The sequence below is a fragment of the Natator depressus genome, chromosome 9, assembly GCF_965152275.1.
Source record: "Natator depressus isolate rNatDep1 chromosome 9, rNatDep2.hap1, whole genome shotgun sequence".
Classification (NCBI taxonomy): domain Eukaryota; kingdom Metazoa; phylum Chordata; order Testudines; family Cheloniidae; genus Natator; species Natator depressus.
The window spans coordinates 91,245,227-91,259,719 of NC_134242.1; the positions used below are offsets into that span (position 1 = coordinate 91,245,227).

The following is a 14,493-nucleotide window of genomic DNA, read 5'->3' on the forward strand; positions in this document are numbered from 1 at the left end:
TGATAAGCTTTATTGATATCCCTAATGTATGTATTAGCAAGAACAATGCTCTGGAAAATGTTAACATCTGTCAAGACAAAATAAACAATTATAAGTAACTTTCTTTTAATGAAGCAATTTTGCAATAATGAAAAGTGTCACTGTAGATTAATATGACACCATGCCAGGTTTATGTATTTTAAGGAGTAAACTATAATCCAGCAAAGAAAACAAACAAAGTTTCTAGGGAGTCTTTGGAAAAAAAAAATGCTCCTAAACCTAATATGAAATAAAGTCTAGGAGCTGAGATTGTTATTAAATCTGACCTTGATCAGATTTTTATTATGTCAGAAAAAATGGTTCTTAAGAGACAGAGTTGTCATGGGATTAGAGTACATCTACAGCAAGATGTTTCCATGGCAACAAATCAAACACCATTTCCGAAGACTGCGGTCGTTGGCTTTGGAACCATGAACTTAGTATTGAATAATTATAGAGAAATGCAGTAATGTTGTGTAAAGAGGAAAAAAAAATCAATCTGGAAGCAGTGATTTATTTTAAAATGCTAATTAACCCCATCAGCATGATTGTTTGGAGCTTATGTTGGTGGCGACAGGTCCTGGGTAGGTATTTGGTTTTACAAATTGAAAGCATAATTTTTTTGTCATACATAACCTTAAAAAAAGTGAAAGACGAATCATAATTCCACCAGAATTAATGGAGTCTGAAAGTTATGTATAAAGGCTGTAATAGAAATTCAGAGTTGTGTCAGAGACTCTGGGCGGCAGTAACATATGCTAGTCTACCTGAATTCTCCTCATATTTGAAGGATCTGAAAACATACTTGATACTGGCACGTGTTTAGTCTCCCACAACCAATGAGCTATCTAAATTCATAGGCTCCAATGTCACACTACTATAATCTTGGTGGAAAGTTAAACTAGTGAACACATCACCACTTAGAACTTGGAGTAAGTTAAAGCTATTTAGCTTATCAGTCTTCTTCATATGCTTCCATAATTGTATTATGAATGTGTTGTTCTTGTCCAGGAGCCTTACCTCATGAGTTTATCTGTTGTGTGGTGACATCTGTCTTTTTTTCCCTACAATGTGGAACATTATTGGCTTACAAATGCTCTGCTCTCTTTCTAGTTATTGGAAAGTTTTTTCCTATGTGCGGTAAGGACACGTCAGGTCAGAACAAAAGCCAGGCACGGAGAACAAGTTACGTTTCTGGCATTAAACTCAAGGAACTGTTGTTAAAAAAGCAAACTGATTCAATCCAGATACAGTTTTTTAGTGTTGAGTGTAATCAGCCTGCTCTTGCATTCCTAGTGTTGTATGCCTGGTTGCTGATAGGACCTTTGGGGAAAAGATACTAAGACTCAGTAGTGAGGTAGGGTACATAACAAACTATGGGCTCAAGTCTGATTGCAGGATCAGCCCTGAAAAAGAGGTAGTACCTAAACTGCACCAACCAGGAGTGGCTTCAGGAGGCATGGTGAGATAACCCTGAGTGACAATGCCTCCCTACAGGTGGTGGTTTACTGGGCCCTTCTTCCAGTTCTAGTTTAGCTGTTCTGGCCAATGAGTGGAGGGAGAAGCCCAGGTTGCATCCATTGAGGGAGGAACGGATCTCTACATACCTGGACTCAAGGTCCAGGAATTTCCTATAGTAATATAAGTGGGTTCTTGCTCCCTTTCCTCCATCACATTTGGTTCATTAGTTATATCTATAATGCATGAGTATCACATCACTGACCACACTCTCCCATGCCTGTTCCAAGATCTGGGCTGGATTTTTTGAGGGTTTCTTTTCTTTGGTTGTCCCAAAATCCTGGTTAGGATTATGTGGGGATTATCTTTAGGACATTACACATTGCATGCCTAAACTCCCAATAAAAGCAGCAAAGAGTCCTGTGGCACCTTATAGACTAACAGACGTATTGGAGCATAAACTCCCAATGACTTTTCCTTTGGGGATTTTGGGTGTGCTGGGAATGCAAGATCAAGCCAGTAACTGATTTACTCAGACTCACAAGAAATTCACTTCTAAAAAGCAATGGTATAATTCTGACTGCCTCAGGGGTCTATAATCACACTTCAGACGAGAAGCACCCTCTCCTTTTAACTCTAAATATCTGCGAGGACATCCTTGTAATTTTAATACAGATGTGTCAGAATAAGGTAAACACAGAATCTGAAACTTTTTAATGCAGATTGAAATGACAGAAATCTTCCATTTTTCCAGACAGAATTCACCGCTATTAAAAGTATGTTAGTGACTTAGAAGATGGGACAATTGTTCTTCTTTTTTTTTTTTTTTTACAAGAAAGAGGAAATAAGACACTTTTATTTGTTCACAAAAGAGGAGGAAAGACGACTATTAATAAGGATTGAGAAGTGATCCCATTCTGAAACCACACGTTGTTAACGTTATTTGTAACCTGGCCAAAAATTAATCTGCATTTCTAACTTTCAGAAAATGATCAAAATTCTCATTTTCATTTTCTCATAAAAGATTAATCACCATATATAATAATAGAGCTATAAGTGAAGGAAGCAGCAAAATAAGAAACAATAACCTAATGTACTTATATTGCAGCCATTACCATAGAATCTCAGCATCTGATAATCTTTAATATATTTTCCGCATGACACCCCTGTGAGGTAGGAAAATAACTACGATCCTAGGGTTGCCAGGTGTCTGGTGCTGACTGGATGCTAAACGACCGGTTGGCTACAGTAACCGGCCTGCACCACTCGGGGGGAAGAGGAGCCACAGGGAGGAGCTGCTCTCTGCTCGGCTGCTGACGCCTGACAGAGGGCAGTGGTCGGCTTCCAGACCGTGCTCCAAGAGGTAGGTGCCTCCGCCCGGATGGGGAATCCTGTCCGCCCCTTTCTGCCCCGGTGTGCCCTGATTTCCCTGGCCCCGGCCCCTTGTCCTGAGGACTGACCCCCGCCATGCTCCAGTTGCCCCAGCCCTGGCTCCTCGGGAGAAGAGGCGGGGCAGGTGGAGTTTTCAGCAATTAGAAAGATGGTAACCCTATTTGATCCCCATTGTATAGATGGGGAATTGAAGCACAGAGAGGCTATGTGCTAGATTTTTAGAAAGAATTTAGGTGCCTAAAGTTGCAGATAGGTGCTTAGTAGGATTTTCTAAAATCTCCTTGGGCACCTACCTACATCTTTAGGCACCTAAAAACCTGTAATAAGCGTATAGCAGATCAGGAACTTGAGTGTGGTTCCCTGCAGCTAGGACACTAAACACTGGACCAATAAAGCAAAGTAATGTCTATTTGAACAGAGAAAAGATAAACTAATTAGAGATTCGATAGTTATTATTTGCAGTGTAACTGATAACCAAGGGAAAGCAAGGTCATTACAAGGAATGAATTTGACTTGGCAAATACATTGTTTGTAAGGCTAGTCAGGGCTGGATTAATGCAGGGGCTTTAGGGGCTACATTCCAGGGCCTTCGGCTAAGGGGGACCCCGCAGGCCCGTGGGCCGGATGCGGCCTGCTGCTTCTTTTCAATTGGCAAGTCTCTGCGCCACAGGCTGGAATGGCGCCCTCATCCCGCGGGGCTGGAGCCACGAGCGCCGGCTCACCGGCATGCCCTTGTGGCCCAAAGGCGAGGGGTGTTAAGGAAATCTCTGCGTGCTGCCCCCACCCCCAGTGCTGGCTCCGCAGCTCCTATTGGCTGGGAACCATGGCCAATGGGAGCTGCAGTGGCAACGCCTGTGGGCATGGGCAGTGTGCACCGTGCAGAGTGGCCTGGCCCCTCTCCCTAGGGGCTGGACATGCCAGCCACCTCAGGGAGCAGAGCAGCCCAGAGCCAGGGCAGGCAGGGATCCTGCCTTAGCCCCGCTGCGCCACTGACCAGGAGCCGCCCGAGGTAAGCACCTCCTGGCTGGAGCCTACATCCTGCACCCCAACCCCCTACCCCAGCCTGGAGCCTCCTCCTGCATCCAAATTCCCTCCCAGACCCTGTACCCCCACCACACCCCAACGCCCTGTCCCAGCCCTGGCCCCACCGCCCCAGCTGGAGCTGCACCCCAGGCCCCAGCCCTAAGCCCAATCCCACACTCCAAACCCCCAGGAGCCCCACAAACTCTAATATCCCCAGGCCCACAGGAGAGTTAATCTGGGCCTGGGGCTAGTGCAAATGGTCTGTGGAGTCAGGAAGGCAACACTGCATTGGTGCATATTACAAGGGTTTTCATTACAAGAATAAAGGCTTGAATCTTAATGTCTAAAATAACGTAACATTATTTTTCTAAAAATCCTGCACAGAATATATGGGGCCACCGGCGGCCTGTAAGAAACAGTCCATCAACTGGTTTCAGAGTAACAGCCGTGTTAGTCTGTATTCGCAAAAAGAAAAGGAGTACTTGTGCCACAAGTACTCCTTTTCTTCTAGTCCATCAACTGAGAGTTGTGCATCACACGGGTATCCCAGTAGGAGCACAAACCACAGAATCTGACTACTTGAGGTTTCCCCGCAGCCAAAACCAAAGGAGTCTGGAATTATGCTGCATGTACATTACGTTCCTTGCATGACCCTTTCAAAACACCTAAGTGACTTAGGGTATGTCTACACTGGTGCTGGAGCAGACATACCTGCACTAGTTCTGACTGCGTTAGCATACTAAAAATAGAACGTAGCCATGGTGGCGTGAGCAGTGGGACAGGTTAATGGCACACACACATACCTAGTGTTTCAGATGGGCTCATAGTCTATGGTGCTAACCCATCCTGCCAATCATACTGCCAGGGGTAGACTTCTAGTTTGAACATGCTAGCTTGCTGAGAGCCCGGGTATAGCTCCTCAAGCGGGAAATGACCCCTTTCAGTTCCAGTGTAGACATACCCTTTGTCCTATTTTAAAAACTAACTTAAGCATGTAGGAGTCTGTCTCATTGAAAGACAATGGGACTTAGGCTCATAGGCTCCTAAATCATTTACATGATTTTGAAAATTGTATTCTTTCTTTCTAGATTGTTACCTGAAGGTGCACAATTCCATGATCAGTTAGGCACACAGAATGCACCAGAGGTTATATAGAATGATCAGAGTCTATACACTGTATAGACTAAGTTTTACACTACATAATGTAAACAGGAAGTAACACTAAGATATTAACATTTTGTTGTTCAAGTCAAGTTGGTATTTGATGCAATAAATCAATTTGAACAAGTAGTGGTCAGACAAACAGGTAAGCCAGTCTACATACACAAATTTGATGTGCCACCATTATATATTATCATTATTTAACATTTATATTGTGGTAGTTGGATCACCATTCTGCTAGGCGCTGTACAAACATACATGAGCAGTCACGTAAGGTATTTGGTGTGGCGACTACACAGGATGCGTTGTTGTGAGCCCCTCAGAGGTGTCTTCAAGGGCATTTTGGAATTCCCATTTCTCTTTTGAACAGTGTGTTCTCTGTTTCTGCACCATTTAGGGCTGCATAAAATCTGGTGATGAGTCCTTTAAGGTGATATTTTCAAAAGTACCTAATGGAGTCAGGTGCCTGACTCCTCTGGATTTCCAAAGGGAGTTGAGAGCCTGCCTTCCTTCGATACTTTTGAAAACTCCACCCTTAGTTCTTCCTGTTTGTCTGCACCTTCTCAGTTCAGTTGCACATATGTTGACATGTATTTTTCAAGTCAGAGTTACAGTGCAGTTGGACTTTCAGCTGGCGATACTTACAAAAACCTGACCTTTCTAGTCTGCATTGCTCAGTCAACTGTTCAAATGATTCGGGGCCCGTAGTCAGCAAGACACGGTCCAGATGAATCCGTCTGTTCTGCAGCCACGTATTTTTTTACATTTCCATATTTTTTAAACCTTCTTTTGAACAAAAAATAATAGATTCAGTGCTTGTGTATCTTATGTCAACACTGAGCTGTAAAATAGTATTCGAGCAATCCAAATAAAAACTGTCTGCAAAGGCCCATAACCTGAGTGATTTTTCTCCGTAAATAAAGGGTGAAACGATCTCTGCATTACACTTAAGATGGTGTTTATATGATTCTGGGCAATGGCGCAATGATCATTATGTTGCTGAGATAAGTACCAGAAAGAAAGGTGCTGTGCATCTGAACTGACCATATGGGAGACAGAAGGCCAGGAAGTGCAAATGTTCAGATAGGCAATGATGGAGTACTGTAGTCACGGCACTAGAATAGGGTAAATACAATGGAGCCTTCATGTAATGGAGTGGGGTTTCACAAAACTTCTGGAAAGGCTTTCATGGGAGGAGAGATTGAAAAGACTGTGACAGTTTAAGTTGAGAGAGCAGACAAATGAGAGAGATTGTGATAAATACCAAAGAATCCCCAGGCCCAAAGAAAGAATAAATAACGAAAGGTGTTTGGATAGTAATTGGGTGCTGTTGTAACTTGTTTACCCTTTCACAAGTGAAACTGAAAGGCAACACATTTAAAATGGTTTGAAGGGACTAGGTTATTTATTTATTGTACACAGTGCACGGTTGACCTGTGGTACTCATTGCCACAAGATTTTATTGAGGCCAAGAGCTTAGTAGGCTTTGTAAAAGGATTAGGTGGTTATGTGAGTGACAGGAAGAACTGCAGTTATAATACTGCTAAATTTGTTATGTCACATTTACTGTATAATTGAGACTATTTATTTAAAGTGCTAAAGATCAATGTTTGAAAGGGGTTTTAAAGGCCCTTTAAACAGTTCTAGTATAAACTCTCCATAAATAACTAATCAGATCGCGCTCTTGCATGGAAATAAATCATGAAAGCAGTTGGGAATCATGGAGATCCCAGAGCAGAAAGGTTTCAAAATAATTGTAGTTAATGCTAACATACAGCAGTTTCAGAGTTTCAGCAGCAGATGGTGCTATCCTCTGTCAATTCCACAGAACCCACAAGCTAGACCAAAAATAGCCTCTGAGTGGTAAAGTCGCTTAGGTTTTCCAAGTGCTCATTTAAAGATCTAATCTTAAATGTTACAGTACTGTACAAGGAGCACCTTGCAGGTTGCAAAGAATTTTTTCCATGCAGGGGAAGATTTGCTAAAATTCTGCAGACAGCCAATAATGTTGAGCTACGGTACTAATCAGCGGTAGCAGAGGATTGCCAAATGTGAATAATGGCATCCTTAAAATGGCTTTGATGAAAGGTATCCAGTTTTAATATCCTACTGAAGAACAGAGACGCTTTAATGATTCAAAAGGAAAATGTCACATCCTTAGGCAGCAGTGCTGAAACATATTCATGACACATGGGCGGACAGTAAATGTTTATTTCTGGCCTGGTGTAACAGGAAATTACGCAGATCCTTGTTAGTGGTAATGGAGTTTATGGGCCCAGTCCTGCTCACTGCAGGTAATGGTAGGTTTGCCATTCACTGCAATAATAGAGTGCCAGAAAGTGTACTTAATTGGTTAATATATATAACCTCAAATCAGTTAAAATAAACTAAAGAAGGAGAGTATAAACATTTTGCAATGTCTGATCATCAGTTCCTGTCTTTTTTTATATTAAACTTGGATTCTCTACACCATATACAGACTTTAGTAGAGAATCTGTTAGGAATTATAAAACAAGTGAAAGTGATTTTCTCTTATGTAAATGGCAGCATTTTAATTTCTTGTGTGTTTGTTGAATAACATTTGAAAATAAATCAAAAGAGTTTAGAAAATTAACATTATGCTTCCAGCATTCTTGTGTTAGATTTTCAATGTTTCTTCCATTATATTATTAGTATATTTAACTGAACACTGGTTTAACTAACATTATACCATCAAAGATTTCCTAAAACAATGGTTGATTATAGGCAATACAGCTGGCTAAGTTGTGTTCCATAACACGCACATACAGGAGTTAAGCAGAATGAATCTTTGTGGAATAGGATTATATGAGTGACAGTATTATCAAGCTCCCCATTCTTATTGTAGGACAGAAGATAAGGATACAAATGTATTACTCTGTTGTGATGAGGTCACCTGACCAAAAATAATATTAATTACCTATGACTGGCTGGCTTTTTATTAGCCTCATTAGGCATGGCTGCTCTTATGTTTTTAAAACATAAGTGACAGAGCTAGCCCAGGTAGTCAATATGAAGTTCACACACCGGGGTCCAGATCTTGCAAAAGACTTAAGTGTGTGTATCTTTACCCATGAGACTAATTCCATAGGACCGGGTCCAAGATCCAGAAGAGTCACCAGCAGATCTTACTTTTATTTCAGTGGGCGTTAGGCCCAGTCTATCTAAAACAAATGTACACAGGATTATATCTGTTCTCAATCTTTCTGACTATCTTCTATAAATATTGACTAGCTGCAAGTGCAGTAGCAGTTAAATATTGACGAGTGTTGGTTCCTGAGAGTGTGCAATATTATTCTGTTGCCTGCAGCTGAAGACAGCAATCAAAGGAGCTATTTTTAACCATTGGGTTGATATTTTCTGGTACAGCTATTGCACCTGGAGTCAACTGATAGGTGTTGATTACTTCTGGATGATTCCCTCTCTCACTTGCAGCTTCCAAACTGGGCACAATCTTGATCTGAGGGGGAGGAGATCAACATTTGAGATGTGCAGCTTCTGGGGACTTCTCTCTCCCAAAGTACCGTGAGTAGACTTAGGGAAAGCCTTTACATTCCTCCCCAACCAGGAGCAGCCTGCAGAGGAAGAGACGAGGTGCCAAGGTGTGTACCTGAGCTGCTTTTTGTCCTGCATCAGGGATACAGAAGGAAGGGTGGTTTCTTTGGTGTGTCTGGGTGGCCATTTCTGGTGGTGGAGCTTGGGGCCAGAGGGAGGGGGCTCTATCCATTTTGGTTGGTTGGCTTGACTCATGTGGGGATGGTTCACCCGCACTGAGCTCAAGGTTTTGCAGATTTCAGCCTATTTTTGTGGTTCCTAAGGGCCATGGTTTTCAAAAGTGACCTGTGATTTTGGGCACCTCATGTTTTGGGTGCCCCTTTCTGACACCTTTGAGGGGCCTGATTTTCAGGATCTACCCAGCACCTGCCCTCTGAAAATTAGGTTCCTTTAAGGTGTCTCAAGTTGGGCACCCAAAATCACCTTCCCCTCCCAGGCAATTTGCACCTATATTTGTTCTTTTATGTGAGTTGATTGGAATAACAACCCGCACCCCTGTTTCTCTAGCTAAAGGTCAGCCTGTGCTGCGTATTGGGAACAGAAGAACCTCACCAAAAGCTAGCTTGGCACAGTGAAGTGCACAGTTTATGGTGTGTATATGTAAGGAGGCCTGTTCTGTTCTCACTTACGCCTAGTGTGACATGTCTGAAGGGTTTACAGGGTGCAGAATCAGGCCTGTTGTAGTTATTTTCCCACTTGTATTTCTCTCTCTGCTTCTTTTAGACTTTTTTTTGTAGCAGAACCCAGTTCATTTCACGTTAAAGCTGAACTTTTGAACCCACAGCGTGTGATGTAATGGAGGATGAGTCTTTTTCAGCTGTGACGGTGAAGATGCATTTCCCAGCCGTGTATATCAGGGTGTCACTGATGGGGGGGCAGAAAGAGGATTACGTTCTGCTCTCCCACTGCAAGGCAAAGCTGCTGGTTTTAGTACTTCAACATACATACCTGTAAAATCCAGCCCTGAAAAATCTGACCGAAGGGACCTAAAGAAACAAAATATAGGAACATGGGGGGGAAAAAAAATCCAAGCAGGCCACGTACTTTTAGCCCTAGATATTATAGGGATATGAAAACAGCTTAGAAGACAATCAGAAATAACCTGAATCTTCACCACAAATCCAAACCAGAAATGATCAGCACCCTCAGAAAACGTTCTGTTCCTATAAAAACGTATTTTCCATTTCCACTTGCCTCTGGAATTCCCATTTCCACCTGGAAGCTGAAATGCAAACCCACTGTGGGGAATGCCACTGGAGCGTGTTCCTCAGCAATGTGAACTGTTTGGCTTACACTTTCCTTTCCACCCCAAAATGGACAATGCACTGAGGCCCAGATCCTCAACGGGCTTTAGGTGCTTCACTCCTGTAGGAGGCACCTGAATACTTTTAAATGACATAGGTGGTTTCGTTTAACTGCTCTGTTGGTAAAGTTTTGAGTGTTACCACACAGTTCCTTGTTTTGTCCTTGAGCGGGGCTATGCTGTTACTATACAGGAAACTTTATAGCTTTGTAAAATGCAAACCTATAAATATAAAGAGCACAATAAAATTGGTTAAAACACATCATTCACAAATGGGAAAACCTATCTGGTATTTTTGTTTTTTGGTGACTCATGCTGCATGCATCAGTATGCTGAAAGTGCTGCAGAATACTTACTGGCTTCAAGTGCATCTAGCAGCTTTCGAACCACTGGAACACCTTTCATTTCAGAATAGCCTGTCTCTTTAAAACAGGAATGGACTAAGCACTAGACACATTCGTATTACAGATCACCATTTAAGAAAACACAGTCTGTCTGACATATAGTACTTTGCACCTTTCGAATTGTCTCCTGCCAAATATTCAGGCCCAGAAGGGAGGCCCTGCTGGGAATACAGGGCAGACGGGGCTGAATACAGTCACCATTTCCCTGGGGCCAGTAGTGTGATGTTAATGATCACACCATGGTAAGATGTAAAACATACCTTTGTGCAGCTCAGTGTAAACCGCAAGTATTATGATGTAAATGAGAACCCAGCAAGATATGAAGTGTGAATGGAAACACAGCGAGGTGCCCTGCGAGCAGGGAGCATGGTGCAAAGGGAAATACTGCACAGCACAAGGGGAAGTGGAATTGAGATGTGGACTTGTGACAATAAACTTAAACAGTGCTCAGCCCAGTATGAAGGGGAACTAACTCTGGGATGGCATAAAGTCCTATTTGATGTGCTGAAATGGGAACACAGAATTTAAGCTCATGCATGGGATGTTGTTTGGATTCCTGATTACAAGCACAGGCTGACTAGGACTGGGAAAGATGAGTTGGGGTGCACAGTAAAGATACCAACCTTAGTAAGACAAGTAACCCTTCTCTTTGAAAGCCAGAAATAATTTGGGGCCACACTCAGCTTGTGGAAAGATCCCTCCCCCCTTCAAATGTCTTCCTGCCAACCAGCCAAGAGTAGTTTACTCAGAAGGTATATGGCAAGTGTCAGTAACAACTGAAATGCCCTAAGTGAAGCTGGAAGATCATTGGAAGACCAGATTGATGCCAGCCCTGGGAAGAGGTACCAGTTGCCATAGGCTAACCTTTGATCTATAATACATCTGTAAATGAAGGGGAGGAATCTCCAAAATAAATGACATGCAGGTGTTAACTCTGAGGGAGGGTTCCAGAGGCACAAAGAGCAACGTCCACCCAACGTCCACTCAAAGCCAATGGAGTTGGGTCTCCTTTGAAGACCTTTGCCTTTATGTGTAATGGCAATCTATTAACAAGACACAGATTTCCACTGGGTCTGTACAAAGCCAAGGTCTCATTCTGGAAGGATGGAGCTATCAGGATGGTGTAACTTTAAGAAGTCACCAGGGCCACCGTGGGTAGGAGGAGCGTATCTGTTTCTATATCTGTATCTGCTGGTTTTATTGTAATGCTGATGTGGCTCCTTGTCCCAGACTCCCTGCTCCTCTTCCTCTTGTCTCTGGCAATGAAGTGAAGGGCTCTCTGGGAAGCTGAGCGTGAAGCTAGAGGAGGTCATACTTAAGTAACCTGCTGGAGTTATTTTTAAGATATCACCGCTGTGCTAGGTAAGGGAAATTCAGCAGTGCCCTTAGAGTTTCAAAGAGTGCTGTACAAAGTGCCATATCAGAGATTAATAGCAAAGGTAAAAAGGAAGAGGGGGTAACGGAGGGTGCGGGAGGGACACCTGGGTCAAGAGCAGATATGAAACAGTAGCCACAAATGAAAATTTTTTGAATGGGGGAAAAGGATGCCCCCCGGGGCCATTTTAGGATCTTTGTTTTGCCTGATAGTGTATATACCTATTATTTAGATGAGGGTACTGAAAACAATGAGCAAGATTCTGCTCTCATTTACCCTGGTGTAAATCTAGAGTAATTCCATTAACTACACTGGAGTCACTTCAGATTTATGAAAGGGTATATGATCAGAACCTGGTTCAAGATCTCCAGGTTTGCAGATAAGATGATACTAAGGTGGAGTAAGTAACTAGGCACCATTAAACCAGATTCACCAAGATTTGAGTCTCTTAGGTGAATGTGCAAATGTAGTTCAATGTAGATAAATGTAAAGCCAGGGGTGAAAGTAACTTAAAGGACTTACCGGTACTCCGGAGTCCTGAGCAGGGGAGCGTGGCCTCAACCAGAAGAAGCGTGGCCTCAACCGGAAGAGGCGGGGCCTTTAAATACCCAGGCCCTTTAAATCAAGATTTAAAGGCCCCTGGGCTCTGGCTGTGGGTGGGAGTTCCAGGGCCTTTAAATCACCCCCAGAGCTACCAGCTGCAGAGGAGGCTGGGAGCCCTGGGGCTCAGGGGCGATTTAAAAGGCCCAGGACTCCGGACGCCGCTACCGCAGTGGAGCTCCAGGCCCTTTAAATCACCACCGGAGCCCTGCCACCACTACCCCGGGGCTCCGGCAGCGGGGCTCCGGAGGCGATTTAAAGGGCCTGGGGCTCTGGCCTCTGCAGGGAGCCCTGGGCCCTTTAAATCACCAGTCTGGGGAAGCCGGTCCAGTCCGGCAGGGAGTACTGGCTTTTGCCGGTATGCCATACCAGACCGTACCAGCTTAATTTCACCTTAATTACTAATTAATCTGGGAGCAAGGACCCAGACTAGGGAATATGTGCTAAACAAAACAAATGTTCAGCAAAGGGATTACGAAAAGGATTTGGTGGTGCTGGGGATGTGAGCTGTTCTTATGGAACAATCATTGAAACCATCAGCCCAGATCACAGCTGTAGTAATAGGGCAAGCAAGATACAAAGCGACATTAGCAAAGGGACAGCATATAAAACAAAAGAGGAGATATTCTGTTACTGTAAAAGGCCTTAGATCCCATCTGGAATATTGTGTGCAGTGTTGGCTACTGTGCTGCGGTGTAAGGCAACAAAGTTCAGCCCTCAAGAATCTTAACATTGGAACAAAGGTTATGGCATTGGGTCGATCCTCTGCAGGGTTCCAAGGAGCCCAGCCATTCATCAGAAAAAGGGAAAATCTGAGTTTTCCTTTAAATTCGATCACAAGTTAGGAATCGTGAAGTGAGCTATATTTTTCTCCAGAATCTCTCTCTTGCTCCCTCTCCATTTTCCTCTCCTTTAGCCTCTCTCCTTGGCTTCTCTGCTTCTCACCGTCCCCCACCTTGCCTCCTCTCTCAATTTTTGCCTCTAAAGGAAGTGAGAGCATTCCTCAGGTCACCTTTCTTCCTCTGAGCCTTCTAGGTACTAAAGGAGCCCCATCCCCAATGAACAGGTTGTAAATTTTAAGTAATTGTCACACATGGCCTATGACCTCACAACTAGGGTGAGCATTGTTTTTCTCAGAGTGCTGGATAAATAAGAATTAAAAGTCGTTATCCCATAAGAGGGGGAACCCAACAATCTCACTGAAGACAGAGCATGTACTGTTGCATACCCCCCTTGATTATCATGCACATTGTAGGGAGAGTGGTCACTTTGGATGAGCTATTACCAGCAGGAGAGTGAGTTTGTGTGTGTATGGGGGTGGGGGGTGAGAGAACCTGGATTTGCGCTGGAAATGGCCCACCTTGATTATCATGCACATTGTAGGGAGAGTGGTCACCTTGGATAAGCTATTACCAGCAGGAGAGTGAGTTTGTGTGTGTGTTTTTGGAGGGGTGTGTGGGGGGAAACCTGGATTTGTGCTGGAAATGGCCCACCTTGATTATCATACACATTGTAAAGAGAGTAGTCACTTTGGATGGGCTATTACCAGCAGGAGAGTGAGTTTGTGTGTGCGGGGAGGCGGGGGGGGGGTGAGAAAACCTGGATTTGTGCTGGAAATGGCCCAACTTGATTATCATACACATTGTAAGGAGAGTGATCACTTTAGATAAGCTATTACCAGTAGGAGAGTGGGATGGGAGGAGGTATTGTTTCATGGTCTCTGTGTATATAATGTCTTCTGCAGTTTCCACAGTATGCATCCGATGAAGTGAGCTATAGCTCACGAAAGCTTATGCTCAAATAAATTGGTTAGTCTCTAAGGTGCAACAAGTACTCCTTTTCTTTTTGCGAATACAGACTAACACGGCTGTTACTCTGAAACCAAACAATAGTGACTCTAGAAGTGTCCTTGCTTTCACAATCTGAAGAGTTTAGAATAGTAAATTGTTAAGTCACTCTGAATTTACACTGCCATACCTGAGAGCAGTATTCATTTGAAATGTACAAGATAATTTTATTTTGCTTTCCCTAGAATGATGAGAAGCTTGTCAATCAATGCCCAGAGAAAGTCATCAAACATGTAAGATGTGCAGGTAGGATGTGCCGTTGACAGATGGTCATAATACCCTTTTCTTCTGCTCCTCTATTTCCCAGGCCTGATCTTCGACAGATGTGTTGGGGATTGC

The 14,493-nt window shown here is 43.4% G+C and overlaps 1 long non-coding RNA gene across 1 annotated transcript in view; it reads left to right on the plus strand.

Moving 5' to 3' along the window:
* The first annotated feature begins 8,375 nt into the window (after positions 1 to 8,375).
* Positions 8,376 to 14,493, plus strand: part of LOC141993631 (uncharacterized) — a 37,954-nt gene continuing 31,836 nt past the window's right edge. The window contains exon 1 of the long non-coding RNA XR_012640916.1: positions 8,376 to 8,672. This is a non-coding gene — a long non-coding RNA (uncharacterized LOC141993631). The remainder of the gene's footprint in view (positions 8,673 to 14,493) is intronic.